Genomic DNA, 16,031 nt, shown 5'->3' with positions numbered 1-16,031 from the left:
ACTGATGCAACCCTTATGTAAGAGTATTTGGCAACTTCAAAAAAAAAAAATTCTTATGTGTTTATCTTCAAGACCAGCACCCCATTCCTTGGGATTTACTCTAAAGATAATACTTCCAGCAGTTCAATATGTATATTACACACACACACACACACACACACACACACACACGGTTATTCACTGCAAAATTATTTATATCTGCAAAAGAAGAGTAAAGGAATAAAAATAATAAAAGGGAAAATGTACAAGGGGAATGACAAGAATATACAAAGGATATCAACAAAATTATGTTGTTTAAGTAATGTTAAAGAGCAAAAATTCAGCTGAATAATTTTGAAGATTTAACTTGCTGGAGATTTAATTGATTCATGCATTGGGCACTATCCCATCTAGCAAGTAGACAGGTGTTCCAAGGAGCTGTACAAAATGAAAGAATTTTATAGGCCGGAACAGGGGTGGGACAATTAGCAAAACAAACAAACAAACAAACAAAAACCAAATTTAAGACAAGGTCACCTTCCCTTAGAGAAAAGAGCTGGCATGTCTTATTAGGGATATTACCTCATCTTCTCTTGAGAGATGGAGAGAGCCTATAGGACTGATTTCCTTATTAATGCTGACCAGAAAATTCCTGACTGTCTAGTTAAGACTACATTTCTGGTTTGGTGACTTGGCTTAGCACAAGTAACTCTTTTGGGGGCCTGTGGTTTTCTTTTTAACAATAATGATGGAGTAGTGTCACCTAATGTTGACAGGCTAAATAGATAAACAGACAAAGGGCTGACCATATAGAACTTTGAATCATAACCTGCAAACAACTGCCTAGGGAACCAACGCCTATCAACAGCAGACAACCCAGAAGCCAGCCTGCTGTATGTCAGACTTGGAGTGAACCATATTGCCATCTCTAGCAACAGTTCAGGGAGTTAAACAATAACTTCTGTAACAAACATTCAAAATGGCTGGGACTGGATTAATAACTTGCAGCTTCCATAATTTTTGTCTCTGCTTTCAACTTAGGACCAATCAGAGAAAGCCACAAACATAACCCAAACCAGTCACATAGGAAGTCCCACTGCTAGTTAGCTTACCTATAGCTTTCCCAGACAAACAATCTTCAACCTGGGAATACCTGAAGTCTTCAATTTTTTCCACGATAAAGCTTTCCAGTCTTCTGTGTGACTTGGAGTCTCTGCCAAAACACAGACAAAAGTGGCTGACTTCCTTTCTACAGCAAGCAGATAAATAGACTTTGCTTTTCTGTTGTAGTTAGACTTCATTTATTTTCATAATACTAAACCCCACGCATGAAATACTGGGAGGTATTATCCCGGGAAATGAATGGGAAGTATCAGTTACCTCAGAAAATGAAAGAATATGGGATAGGGTAAAAAGACAAAGTGTGGTTGAGAGACATTATGACAAACATTTCAATCCTTACATTCCTTCTTGAATCTACCCATATAGAAAACAGGGGTATAAACTCTTCTCTAGCTCTGTTTCTAGAATGCCAGAAACAAGCTATATTCCTTAGCCAGGAGATCATACTACACGGAACTGGGAAACTAACTGTGTCAAAGCTAAAATGATAATAATAATAATAATAATAATAATAGTGGTAACTGAAATCCCCAATTACTAAGTCCCTATATGACTAGCCTACAGTAAAGCACAGCACTGGGCACATGCTGTTTCTATGAACAGAATGTCTAAGCATATTTTTGGTGCCAAATTTTTAGTGGGCAAGTAAATTTGAGAAAGGTTTTTAATATGAAAGATACAAGAATCGTACAGAAAACTAAAAGGCACTCAGAGGCAACAGAAAAATCAATAGAAAAATAAAACCAACTAACAACATCCTAGTTAGTATCTTCAGAGAAATAGAAAAAATTATTGCACATGTGAAACAAGATATTTTAAAAGAAGGAAATAAAAATATGTCAAAAGAATAATTACTACAACAAGCCATTTAGGGTCTAGGTTGAGAAACGTTTTCATATAAAACAGCAACAATAGGGGCGCCTGGGTGGCTCAGTGGGTTAAGCCGCTGCCTTCGGCTCAGGTCATGATATCAGGGTCCTGGGATTGAGTCCCGCATTGGGCTCTCTGCTCAGCAGGGAGCCTGCTTACCTCTCTCTCTCTCGCTCTGCCTGCCTCTCTGTCTACTTGTGATCTCTGTCTGTCAAATAAACAAATAAAATCTTAAAAAAAAAACAGCAACAATAACAACAACTACAAAACTCAAAATAAGGACAAAATTAGGAATAAAATTTAATTGATTCAGATTTGTGAATAATATGAATTATAAAATGACTAAAGTAATAGAATAAAACTTCCCCAACTAACAAGTATGTGTTTCCAGATTTAAAGTGAACACACAAAGTACCTTACACAATGATTCCATATAAATACACCAGGACATGATTTTTTTCAGTTTTTGAGGAACAACGATAAGATACATAGTATTCCCAGAGAAGGAAGAAAAGCAGAAATACTAAAACCAGTTGCATACAAAGACTTGGGGACTAGAGTGATGGCAATAGATAGATAACATTAGAATCTACGAGGTAGGGGAGAAACCCCCCTTGTTCTGAGGGTAAAACATTGCTTATGTAGAATACTATACTTGGAAAATTATTAGTCAAGTCTTAGGACAGAATAAAATACTTTTTCCAATATGCAAAGTCTTCTAAATTTTTATCTCCCATTCACTTTTTCTCAGGAAGTTACCAGAGTGTGGGCCCTATTCACACATAGGAAAATTGAGTATTGCTTTAAATATCATGTATGCCCTACTAAAATAAAATATTTATTTCAAAATCCCTGGGAAATATTTCATGGTACTTCATAAGCTGATCCTTAAATAAATATGAAGATGTAAAAAAATAAAAGTAGGTAAGAAAGTCATAAAGTAAAAGATGTTGAGGATAACAGAGAAATATTTGTCCTAATGGCATGAATTTAACATTGTAACATTGATATAGACACATACAAGTAATCCAGTGGAACAATTTAGAGATCCCAGGAATAGAAGCCTGTAGATGGGAGGATTTAGAATATGGTGAATCTTTCATTAGATTTTAGTAGGAAGAAGAAAGGTCTGTATAACACACAGGACATGGAAATTGTTTGCATATTCTTCAAATTTATTTTTAAAATCTAATCTCCTTTACACATTTATTTTTTCATTATAATTTGTAAAATTTGTAACTTTTGAATATTTCAATGCTGATTTTAATTTAAATTATTATATTATTACATATTACAGCAGTTTAAAAATATATCCAATAGAACATAAATACCATAACAAATTACATCTACCATCATTCACTTAAAAATTAATGATTATGCTCTTTTCAACATTCTGAAACTTTTTACATCATAACTTTTCCTTATATGAGCTCATATTTCCATTCCATCTGTCTTGCAGAATTTTCTCCCAATTTACTGTATTTTATGCTTGAAAGTTATTTATTGATTGTCCTATTTTTCTTCAATAAAATGTGTATAAAATTGACATTTTAACTTATGTTTTTTCCCTATGACATTAAAGATCAAGGTATTCAAATAGTTACTGGATTTTTAACTTCCTTTTATTAAATAACTTTTCACTGAAATATTAAATACATGTGGAAATACTCACAAATAATAAACATATATTGGTATCATTTTCACATGGAAAATAACACTCATAGATCAAGAAATAGAGCAGGACCAGCAGTCACTTAGTGCCCTCTAAGTGACCATTATTTTAATTTCTAATATTAAGATTAGTTTTGCCTACTTTGAGCTACATATAAATGGAATCCTACGTTTAGTGTTTATTTCTGTGGCTCCTTTTGCTCAATATGTGCTGTGAGAAACATCCACATTATTACTGTATCAGTGGGTCATTCATTCTTATTGTTATTTAGGATTCAAATATGTGCCTATAACATGGTTCATTTTATTTCATTTTTCTCTGCTTCTGCTTTGCCCCCTCTAGTGTGGTGTGGTCCTCCAGGTTTTCCAGCGGAGATGAGGTGCTTACCAGGGTACCTGTCTTAAATGGGTATCAAATTCCAATTCTTGCAATTTTTGTCTTCTCAGCACTATTAACAGCATAAAATAACTATTTGACCACTCGGAGCTTTCTGCCTGGCTTTATATCTTTTGCCCTGTGCAGTTCAATAATTGGTAATTACCTTAAGGTAAAAAACCAGTATGATGCTAGACTTCCTTTCCTATGCTATATTGTCACAAGATGGCTGCTAGACCAAGTACCACTCTCTCAAGTTGTGATTTTTTTTTTTTTGTACCAATAATCTTCATGCTTTTTTTTTCTTTTCTTTCCTTTTTTTTTCCTCCAGCACCATGAAATGGGCAGAATATCTTCTGGTTTCTCTGTTTTTTCATAGTGGTAGTCCATACCTGGACTATCTTTGAAGATATATGCCAAGAATCATCAGGGATGAAGAGCCTACAGAATTGGCTCACTTTTGTGTAGTTCCTTTTCTCTTCAGGATACTGGTTTCTTAGTCATGTTTCCTTTGGGAATTTTCCATTGCCTTCTAACAGTTTTGCTGTGGTGGTTGCTATTTGTATGTTTTATGTATTTTTCTGGTTAATTCTGTGTTTCTCAGTGGTACATTCGACTGCTATAATTATATTATCTTAGCCCAACAGAAAAGTCTACCATCACTTTAAGTAAACTTTTTGTAAAAGCATAGCAGAAAAGTACAGAAATATATGTGAGCAGATCCAAGAATTTTCAAAAGTGAACATACTTTTGTTACAAGAACCCAGATAAAAAATAGAAAATAGTAAATGGTAAATTGATACCCTGTGCGTCCTCACAGCCACTTATTACAACCACCGAAGAATACTGACTATTCTCATTTCTAACATCATATATTAGTTTTCCTTGTTGTTGACCTTTATACATAAGAAGTCATCATGAGCATATTTTGTCACAGCCTTACTTTGCATGGCATTTTATTTTTAAGACAATCATATTTTTGATCATGTTGAAAATTTCTTATTTTTGTTAATTGGTGAAAAGATTGATTTTTAACTCTTAAACCACCTCCGAATTCCTAGAACATCATTTGGTGATGACGCTTAGCCACAGTATATTATCTGGATTTGATATTATAATATGTTTTATGATTTTTGCATTTATATTAATGAGGTTCATTTATTACATTTATGCTTAATGTAATTTTTCATATTTCTTGGTTTATGTCTTTTTTTCACTATGTGTTTTCTTTGAACCACCTGTACTATATTCTTTTTATAAATTCTTTCTTGACTTATTTATTAATCTAGTATATTTATCATTGGATTTTCCTACTTATTAACATTTAGCTATACATGAGTTCCTTATGTTTTTAAGCATTACTAGTCTTTATTAGCTTAATAAAGTTAACACTTTTATGTCTCCCCAGTAATATTAAGACTTTGAAACAATTTATTCCTATCCATGTACATCACACTCACCTTTTGTTTTTTATTGTTTTTATGGATTTTAATTTGTTTGAAACCCGACAAAGAGTATCATTGAGATTCCTTCTCATTTTCTCACACACACACACACATGCTCTCCTGCATGGTTACCTGTTCCCCTGTTCTCTCTAACATCTTTTCCTTATTTCTATCTGAAATTATTATTCTGCATAAAGAATGTTCTTTGATTTCTCTTAGAGCATATCTAGGTTGGCAATAATTTTTCAGGACATTAAAGGTGTCTTTATTTATAGTGAGAAGTCATTTATCTATTTTATTCTATTGCTGCTCTATAGCAGGGGTCTTATTCTTTAGCTGCTTTTAAGATTTTCTCTGTCACTGGGGTTCAGACATTTTATGAAGTAAAATGGCTTTGGCTTACTTCATGTTTTTTTTTTTTTTTCCTTAGAGATTTCAGAGCAACTTGAATATATATGTTAATATCTTTTATCAACTCTTTGTTCAATTTTTTCCTTCTTTTTTTGAAATTCCGTCTGAATATGAAATCTTCTGTGTCCCCTGTTTTCTTGCTCTTTTTTCTGTAATTCTTATTTTTTCTCTATGCTTTAGTTTATATATTTTCTCTTGGCTTGTCTTAATATGTCACCAGTCGTTTCTTCTTTTTAATATCTTATTATGCTGATAGATGATTTCTGTTACTGAATTTTTCAGTTTTAGTTTTCCTATTTGATTCTTTTTTAGTTCCAATATTTTAATGAAATTCTCCATTTAAAAAGATATTTCTTGGTCTTCTGTTATTTCTTTAAAAATTTTAATCTTAGTTACTTTAAAGGCTTATGAGCATACTCCAATATCTGAATACATATAAACCTTTTTTTAAAATTTTCTGTTATATTTTCCCATATTTTTATAAGTCTAATAGTTTTTGATCAAAATGTGGACATTGTGGATAAAATTTTAGGTGTTCTAGATGCTATAACCCACTTTCAGATAAAATCTACCCTGCCTCCTATTAGGGAAATATAATGGGGAATTTTTACCTTAATTCAATCAGAAACAACTGAGTCAGCCTATTTTGCAGATTTGGTATTACTCTATCTACTTCTGCTTTCCCTGATTTCCAGAGAAAAATGTCTAAGTGCCTAATTGAGAGGACAGTCTTCGTGGGTATATATCCCCTTGTTATATCCTGAACTGAAACTCTTTTTTGTTCAACATATCAGGACATTCAAAAACTACTTGTTCTCACAGGGATTTTCTTATTACTTTTTTTTTTTAAACTCCTTTAATCTTGTGGCTTCAGTTTTCAAAGTGATCAGTAGAAAACTGTTTCATTTAAACTCAGTTCTCTGGGCATTTTTTTCTCTTCAGGATCGTGATCTCTCCAGCCTCAAATTTTGTTCCTCAACTCCTGAAACTATAAAACTCAACTCGTCAACTCCTGAAAACTATAAAAGCTCTTCTGATTTCTCCATTCCCCTAGAAGCATTCCCTATCTAGAAAATGCCAAGGCTTTTTACCTCTTGTATATAAAGATGCCATGTAATAGCATCTATATACCTCTATCTATAATCTATCTATGTATCTATTTGCCTATCATCACTCATAGACATTTATGAGAAAAAATGGAGAAGAGAAGATGAAAAACACAGAGAAGAGCTATAATAATCTCAGAATTTTTCTATGCATATGTTGATATTATAATAGTGGAAATGAAGTGTGGTGATGTGACTAAGATATATTGGCAGATATGACCTATAGCAGTGTTTCAAAAATATTTGTGAAGAGGGAACTATTTTTCAAGTTCCCTCAATCCGTTATAGACCAACACTTTATGGAGCAAAATACAATTAAATTAAATGAAGTGACAAGGAAAGACACAAAAATGTGATCCCATTTTTATTTCTAGATTTAAGTGATACAAATTATTTTGTTAAATTCCTGTAAGAATTTTTAAATATTGACATTATTTCTGTACCTATCTGATCTCAAGTTGGTAGCAAATAGTTTGTTGACCATATGTAAGTAACACTAATCTAGATTATGTGATGAAATAGAAATAGAAAGGGAATCATTACTTTTAGGCTATTACTTCTGTATTAATATAAATATAATTTTATTTTGGTGTTTTTAGGCTATTGGTATTGGCTTTATAGCTTGAACAACTGAATGGGTGTGTTTAAGGCATTTATTCATATTAAGAAAGTTTAAAAACTTACTTTGACAGGCAAAATCTGTTTGTGGGAGCTCTCAGCCGCTCACGGAGCTCCCAGGGGAGTGAGCCGGTCCCATGGTGGGAGCAAACGGATCACACACAAGAACTGAAAGCGAAAGTTGTTTATTAGCGCGTATCACACAATAGCTAATACAAGACAGACAACTCTATCCGCGTGGGCTAGGGAGAGGGCCCAGGGTATTCCCGCTTGATCCCCTTCTCTGGAGCACACCGTTTGGGTGCATCCACCAAGAAGGTGACTGATACCCTCCCTGGAGCACACCTTTTGGGTGCATCGACCGGGAGGATGATCTGAGCGAGAGTGTCCCAAGAGCACACTCTGACAAGCAGAGGGCCAGTGCTGCTTATATGCAAGTTCAGTTTCTACGTCAAAGGCGCTTGTGGTTAAACTGCGGTTTGTTGTATGTGCAATGCTGCTTGTCTGCTGTTCGTGCGATGTTGCTTGTAGCATGTACACCATGTCCTGATGGCCAATCTGCGGTCAGCTATAACATCCTGTGCAACACCTCCTAGTTCATAACAGTTCTTAGAAGCTCTCTGCTTGGAAGATCTACAACAGTGGGGTTCATGCTCACAGGACTCCCTCAGTTTGTATGTAGCATGTTAAGTTTGAAGTGTCTTCGAGCATTCGAGATTGTTATTTCATGTTGACACCTACCTCTGCAGTCTCCCAGTATATTTAAAGATGAAATTATGTGGGATTTTATTTCTTCTATTAATAGTCTACTAGTAGTATAGCTTCTAAGTCATCGGTGGTTGAAAAAAATAATTGTATGTTCTTCCTGCTTCAATGTTATCTTGTATTGAAAGCCAGGTTAAAAATAATTGTATATTTAAGCTTTGCTTCATTTTCTTCTAAAATCCAATAAGGTTATTCTGTACCAAACCTACATTTTTGTCTTTGTAACCATACTTTTTATTTTTCTATTTGTATGTGGGTGATTTTGTAGTTCTTATTTTCTCTTTCTTTTTTAAAATTATATGAAGATGTTTATTGTTATCCCTGTTTATAAATATGCATCCTGTATAGCAATTGAAGAGCACTTATAATTTGTAAATTCCTGTCTGTCTATGGTTCTGAAAAATGTTTTATTTATTTGATTAATCTCCCCACCAAGATCTTTATGGAAATGCTTAAAAAAAAAAGATTTTATTTATTTATTTGAGAGAGACAGTACAGAGGGAGAGTGAAAGGGAATAGCAGACTCCCTGCTAGCAAAGAGTTTGATGTGGGGCTCATTCATAGGACCCTGAATTCATGACCTGAACTGAAGGCAGATGCTTAACCAACTGAGCTACCAGCACCCTGAAAATTCTTTTAGTATGGAAATGCTAACTATCGTCCATATATTTTCATTTTTGCTCTTCCTTTTTCCTTTGTGATAGAATTGAACTTCTTTATTTGGTTTTCTGGTTCCTTAATTGACTCTTGGCCAATGTCACTTAGCAATTCAACCTATACATAGCTTTTATTTGTATATCATTGATCAATAATTTTAAAAAAACGAAACCTCTATTTGGGTATTTTTTGCATGCAATTATTCTAAAATTTCAGTCAGGATAATAACTGTATTATTTTTCTGGTGGGACATTAATTCTACATTAGGCGAAGAAAAGGAAGAGTGAATTGGGGGAAATAAAAGGGGGAGACTAAGCACGAGAGACTGTGGACTCTGAGAAACAAACTGAAGATTTTGGAGGGGAGGGAGTGGGATTTGGGGTGAGCCTGGTGGTGGGTATTATGGAGAGTGCATATTGCATGGAGCACTGGGTGTGGTGCATAAACAATGAATCTTAGAACACTGAAAAAAATAAAATTAAATTAAAAAATTTGTTACCTCACTATTTTGGTATTTTTAGTTTTCTTGTCCATTTTAATTGAGGAACCTGTTTGCCTACCAAAGTTTTTTAAAAATCATAAGCTGCCTCTAATAACAACCAGCCATTTTACTTCTACTCCATAATCAACACTTACTTAATTTGTTGATAGACATTATTGTCAAGCTCAAGCATCTTGGGTGATAGGGGAATACCCTCATCTAAGTGACATCAATTTAAGCCAATAGTAATTATCCTGGTAAATGTCACAGGAACACCTCTAACTATTTACATCAGCAACTAGAGGTTTAAATACTATATGCTTTTTTTTTTTTTTTACATTCACATTTAGTCTCAGTCTTATATATATTGTTCACCATTAGTCTTTATTGATTTATCTCTTGTCATTTCGGTGCCTAAATTTTGTACTCCAGTAGATTCTTCAAAAAAAGATTTATCGGAACAAAATTTCCTGAGTTCTCTCATATTGATTACACTTTTCTGTAGCTTTTTTTTCCCCCTCATTACTTTTTTAACGTTTTCATTTAAATTCCCATTATTTAACATACAATTAAATGTATATCTCTTAGTTTCAGGTATACAATTTACGGATTCAACACCTCCATGTACCACTGGGTGTTCATCATGACAGGTGCACTCCTTAATCCCCATCACCTATTTCACCAATCCTCCTGCCCCAGTCCCCTCTGGTAACCATCAGTTTGTTCTTCATAGTTAAAAGTCTGTTTCTTGGTTTGCCTCTCTCTCTTTTTTGTTCCTTATCCCATAGCTTTTACTTTAAAAAATCTGTTGGCAGATATAATATCCTTATTAGTTCACATTTTCTTTCTTTTGGTATGTTATCTTATTTGTTTTTGCTACTCAAGAACATTTCCTTGACTTACAATTTTGGTACTTTTCTCCTTATTTTTAAAAAATGTACTCTTTTTTTTGTTGTTTACATTCTAGTTAACATACCGTATAATATTAGCTTCAGATTTACAGTTTAGTGATTCAACTTTTATATATAACACCCAGTGCTCATCACAGCATCCCTTTACTTTTGCTTTGGGTTTCTTCCTTAAAGACTCCCATTATGCATATGATGGATCTTCTTTGCTTATTATCTAAATTTTTCACTTTCCTTTAAATTAAAAAATTCTTCTTTTATTTGTTGTTATTAAAGTATAATTACATAGCAGATCAAATAAATGTAAATCTAGATAAATTGTCAAAAACTGAATATACCCACATAACAACATAGAGATCAAAAAATAGAACAAAAGCAACACAATAAAACACTTTTCTTTTTCCCTTCCTTCTGTACCACCCACATGGCTAACCACTATCATGACTTGCAACAGCTTATTTTAGGTGTGTTTCTTTTTATGTTTTATATAAACAGAATTTTTATGTGACTACTGAGGCAATTTCTCTTTTTCAGTGTTTTAAATGTAAAATTTCAAATTATTGTATCTTGGCATATCCACACATTTATTGTAGCTTTACTGTTTATTTTTGTTTGTTTCTTTGGTCACTTGAAATTTTCCTTTTATTGATGTAAACTATAACAATGACTCTGTATTTTTTAAGACATTGCAAAATAAAGTAAGTGATGGAATGTGTATCACTTGAATTAATCTAGTCATTCCAAATTGTACTGATCACAAAGAGATTTTTTCCAATATAGACTAAAGTAAATGATTATTCCTCCTAATAGTGTTTATACCATGTAGAACTTATTATGCATGAATTTGAAATGCATACAGAAATATGTCCATCTGAATTTGAATTAAATGTATCTCTTGTAGCTGATTATGAAAGTTGTTATTGGAAGATGAAATTAACAAAATTCTATTATTATATTAATCTATTAGATAAAATATGAATTTACAATACCAACTAGGAAACTTGTATATTCTTAGCACCAAATAGCAATTACTATAAAACTTGTGGCAAAAAAAATTTTTTTTTATAATATTTAATGTATCATTTTTATCTGACCTTATGATTTGAACTTATTATATGTGCAACATTCTGTAAACTATAAATATATACCCAAATAGTAAATGTTATTACAGCCACATTTTAGGTATTGTGGATTGTAAGTTGATTTAATGTATATAAGCTAAATCAATGTAGCTGATGTGCATCTCTATGTAACAGTTTTCTTTAATTGGAAAAATTAAGATTCCAAGTATAATTTTTCTTTATTCAATACCAAATTAACATCTGTTTAAACATTTGTCTAATCAAAATTCTACCGCTTCTCTGTGACAGTGAGAACTAAGAGCCTACATAGCAGGTTCACACTATACATTCTTTAGCAAATATTTTTGGACAGTTTTACCATGCCAGAGATTAGATTAGAAATTCAAAAATAAGACATGAAAATTGAATTTTAGTTATGGAGGAATAATTGTGGACATGGTAGGAGCAGTAGCTACCATATTATTATAAACTTGACCATAACTTAGGATTCTTACATATAGTATATTATTTAAATTTGGCAACCACCTATGATGAAAAGTTTATTTTATGCGTTTTATATTTGAGGATACTGATGTTCAGATAATTTAGTGGTCAACCAAAAGTTAAGTATACAGGAAGTCCAGGAACTATAATTGGAATCTTATTTAAGACCAAAGATAATTTCATTATATACTATATAGTTAGATAAAGTTTAATGTTCTTAAGTAACAATGCTATGCAAGTATAATTAATCTCTAATTTGGCATTTTTTTTTTTTTAAATTCAAAGTTAACATATAAATTCCCATGCATTGGGACTCAGAGAAAATGCTGGTCTGATGGCTATTAAATCCCAGTCCCTAATTGAGTGATTAGATTACAGCATATTATTCAATAGCCTTATGATTTGTTTTTAGATAACTATTTTCATTCTGTATTAAAATGTGCTAGTATGTTTTTCAAAGAAAAGTCATACTTTTTTCTTATTTCTATTTATACATGAGCAATTTATTGCCAAATCAAATAACTTCCAACTATTTCTAATGGCAATGTTAGAGCTTAAATAATGAGAATCATTTGTTAGAATAAAGTGTATTTACTTCAGATTCCATTTATTTCTAGTGGTCAGTAAATCTTTCAATTTACCTTAAGGACTCAAGAAACTCATTCAAAGTTTGTCTAAAGGAAAATTATACCCCTAGTGGGAGATATTTTTCTAGATGGGATCCTGCAGCAACCATAATGTATTATAGTTACAGAGATTAAGTCTTCTGGAGAGACACGATTCCTACAGTATCTTTGGTATATGTTTATATTTCATATTGTAACAGAAACTTATTCATTCATTCATCATTCATAAGTCTTTGTAAGTTATGACAAATAAATAATCTTCCAAGATATAAGATTAAGTCTAAAGAAATTAAAAATAGAAAGTAACTGGTACATTAAAATTTATTCACAATTTAAAGTGCTGCTAGATTAGAATGTCTGAACATCTAGAACTTTTTGGACCATTTTCAGAGTCAAAACTAGGAAGTAGGAAGATATCTAGAGATATTATTTTATTAATTTTGCATCCTGTAGGAGAAGCATTATGTTTCCTAGATACCTACATTTCTTAAAGGAAATGGAGATATAAAAGGAAAAGAAAAGTGTGAAACTATATTTTTCAAGAGTAATTTTTGGATACCATTTTAAAAAACCTGTTCATGTATCCTGAGGGTTATTTATTTTTATGGTAGTGTCTCTTAAATATGTACAAATATAAACTATAAATTCTTATAACCATAAGCCATAAAACCAAAAGCAAATTTGTAAGTTAAATAGAAGGAAAACTAGAAAATCAATAACATTCTAATCAAAAGGATTAATTTGATATACAAGTTGACATTTTGTTGAAACTGAGATGTTCATTGCACTGATGTTATTGCACAAGTCCTTAAGAGTTTGGCATATTTATATTGTCGTGTAAAATCTGGAATTATTCCACTATAGTTGAACTATTGGAAAACATGAATTCAAACATAGTGTTCTGATAGCATTTGATCCTCACATAACAGTGATAAAGGCTATATATACATACATTATTCTCTTTTTGTTATTAGTTTACTACAGTTAAAATCTTAAAAGTACCAAAACAAATGTAAATGAGAACATAATCATAAACAGTGAAATTGAATAACAAGTAACAGTTATTATCCAAACCATTTTAAGATAAATTTAGATATTATAATAGTTTGTTATTGTTATTATGAATATAAAAATACACTGACCTACTTAATGGTCATGGAGAGGCATAGATGGCATATTGATCAACTAATCAGCCCAAGGGGCTAGTATATTCTGAATGAAGTTTGGAGATTTCTTCCTCTGTAATCATTTTTGCAATATCACTTTAATCCTCATTGACAATTCTGTGGGTCTTTCAGGATTCATTGGTATGCTAATTACAGAATGTCTATAATCTTACAGCTGCAAATTATTTAAGCATATCACCCATGTATATACTACTTTAACTTTTTGTTTTGTTTTGTTTTAAAATTTTATTTATTTGACAGAGAGATCACAAGTAGGCAGAGAGGTAGGCAGGCAGAGAGAGAGGGGGAAGCAGGCTCCCTGCTGAGCAGAGAGCCCAATGTGGGGTTTGATCTCAGGACCCTGAGACCATGACCTGAGCCAAAGGTAGAGGCTTAACCCACTGAGCCACCCAGGCACCCCCTATATACTACTTTGGAAATTTCTATTCTATTTCTAAAAGAAAGTCCAGATAGCAGTACAATGGGGAAATTTTATCATAATTCCTAGGTAGGTTATTATAACTTCCACAAATATATTTTTTATTTCAGCATCTTAGAGGTTGTAAGTATTGCAAGTATCTTCTCCCATGTTTTGGTTTATTTTCGCAGTTGATAGTATCCTTTGAAAAAGTGAATTTACAAAATTTTAATAAAGTCAATTGATCAATCTCTGTGTGTGTGTCTTATTTAATATACCCTTCCCTATTCCATGGTTAAAAAAAATACTTTTTTCATTTTAACAGAAAAAAATTTTGGTTTTCACAATTAAATTCCTAATTTGTTTGTAATTAATTTTTTTGTAAGGTTATCTGTTATGGGCTGAATTATGTCCCTGCAAATTCATATGTTGAACTCATAACTCCTAGTATCTCAGAAAGTGACTATATTAGGAGATAGGGTCCTTAAAGAGGTAATGAGGTTAAAAAGAGTTCATTAGGGTGGGCCGTAATTCATTATAGTTTGTGTTTTTATAAGAAGAGGGAATTCAGATAGACATACCAAGAATGCTCACACAAAGAAGAAAGATCGTATGAGGACACAATGAGAAGGTGGCCATCTACAAGTCAATGAGAGAAGCTTGAGAAGAAACCACATCTTTTTACATCTTTTTTTTTTTTTTAATATTTTATTTATTTGTCAGAGAGAGAGAGGGAGACAGAGTGAGCACAGGCAGACAGAGAGGCAGGCAGAGACAGAGGGAGAAGCAGGCTCCCCACCGAGCAAGGAGCCCGATGCGGGACTCGATTCCAGGACGCTGGGATCATGACCCGAGCCGAAAGCAGCCACTTAACCAACTGAGCCACCCAGGCGTCCGTCCCTCTTTTTACATCTTGATTGTGGACTTCTAGACTCCAAAACTGTGAAAACATACATTTCTGTTTTTTAAGCAACCGTGCTTCTGGCATTTTGTTATGGTAGCCCTAACAAACTAATGCATTATCACATTTTTGTTTTCCATAAATACAACCTGCCATTCCAGGGTTATTTTTTTTCAACTTATTTTACTTAAATTCATTTAGTCAACATAGGGTATCATTAGTTTCAGATGTAGAGTTCAGTTGTTCATCCATTGCAGGTAACTCCCAGTGCTCGTTGTAGCCTGTCCTTTTCCCACTGCTCTGCAGCACCACCTGTGTTCCTGTAGCAAGTTTCCATTTACATAAGGTCATTTTCTAGGACCTCTAGGACCTCTATTCTCTTTTGTCTATTTGTTTAGTTATTCCCAATTTCACACTGCAAAGATTACTACAGCTTGAAAATATAACTTGATAGAGCAAATATTCCTACTTTATCATCGCCTCAATCAGTGTCATCATCATTCTTTCTAATACAATACCTTTTTGGATTCATAGCCAAAGTTCTTAGAGTAAAAGGCAAGACAAGCAAGAGATAAGTCTTCCAAGAAGTACAGATAAAGGAATTGCCAAGAATGAACAAATAAATTTGTGAAAGGAAAAAAAAGGTAATTGAAATTCTAGAAATTAAGAATATAATTTATGAAGTTAAAAAAAAACTGTGGATGGTTTAAACAAAGAAAACCCAGCTGAAGGTAGACATGGTAAACTGATAGTTATATCTAAACAAATCCCTTAATATGCTGCACAGAAAGACAGTAAAATATATATGAAGAAGATGGTAAGAGCTAATGAGAGATTGCAAGGGTTTAATGTCTATTAACATAGAATCACAGGAGAGAGAAAAAACAGAGACATAATATTTGAAAGAAAGTGGCTACAACTTTTCAGAATTAAAGAAAATGAAACT

The sequence above is a fragment of the Neovison vison genome, chromosome 1 (assembly GCF_020171115.1).
Source record: "Neovison vison isolate M4711 chromosome 1, ASM_NN_V1, whole genome shotgun sequence".
NCBI classification, from domain to species: Eukaryota; Metazoa; Chordata; class Mammalia; order Carnivora; family Mustelidae; genus Neogale; species Neogale vison.
The sequence above is the reverse complement of the archived record's forward strand: the minus strand, read 5'-3'. Positions refer to the sequence as shown.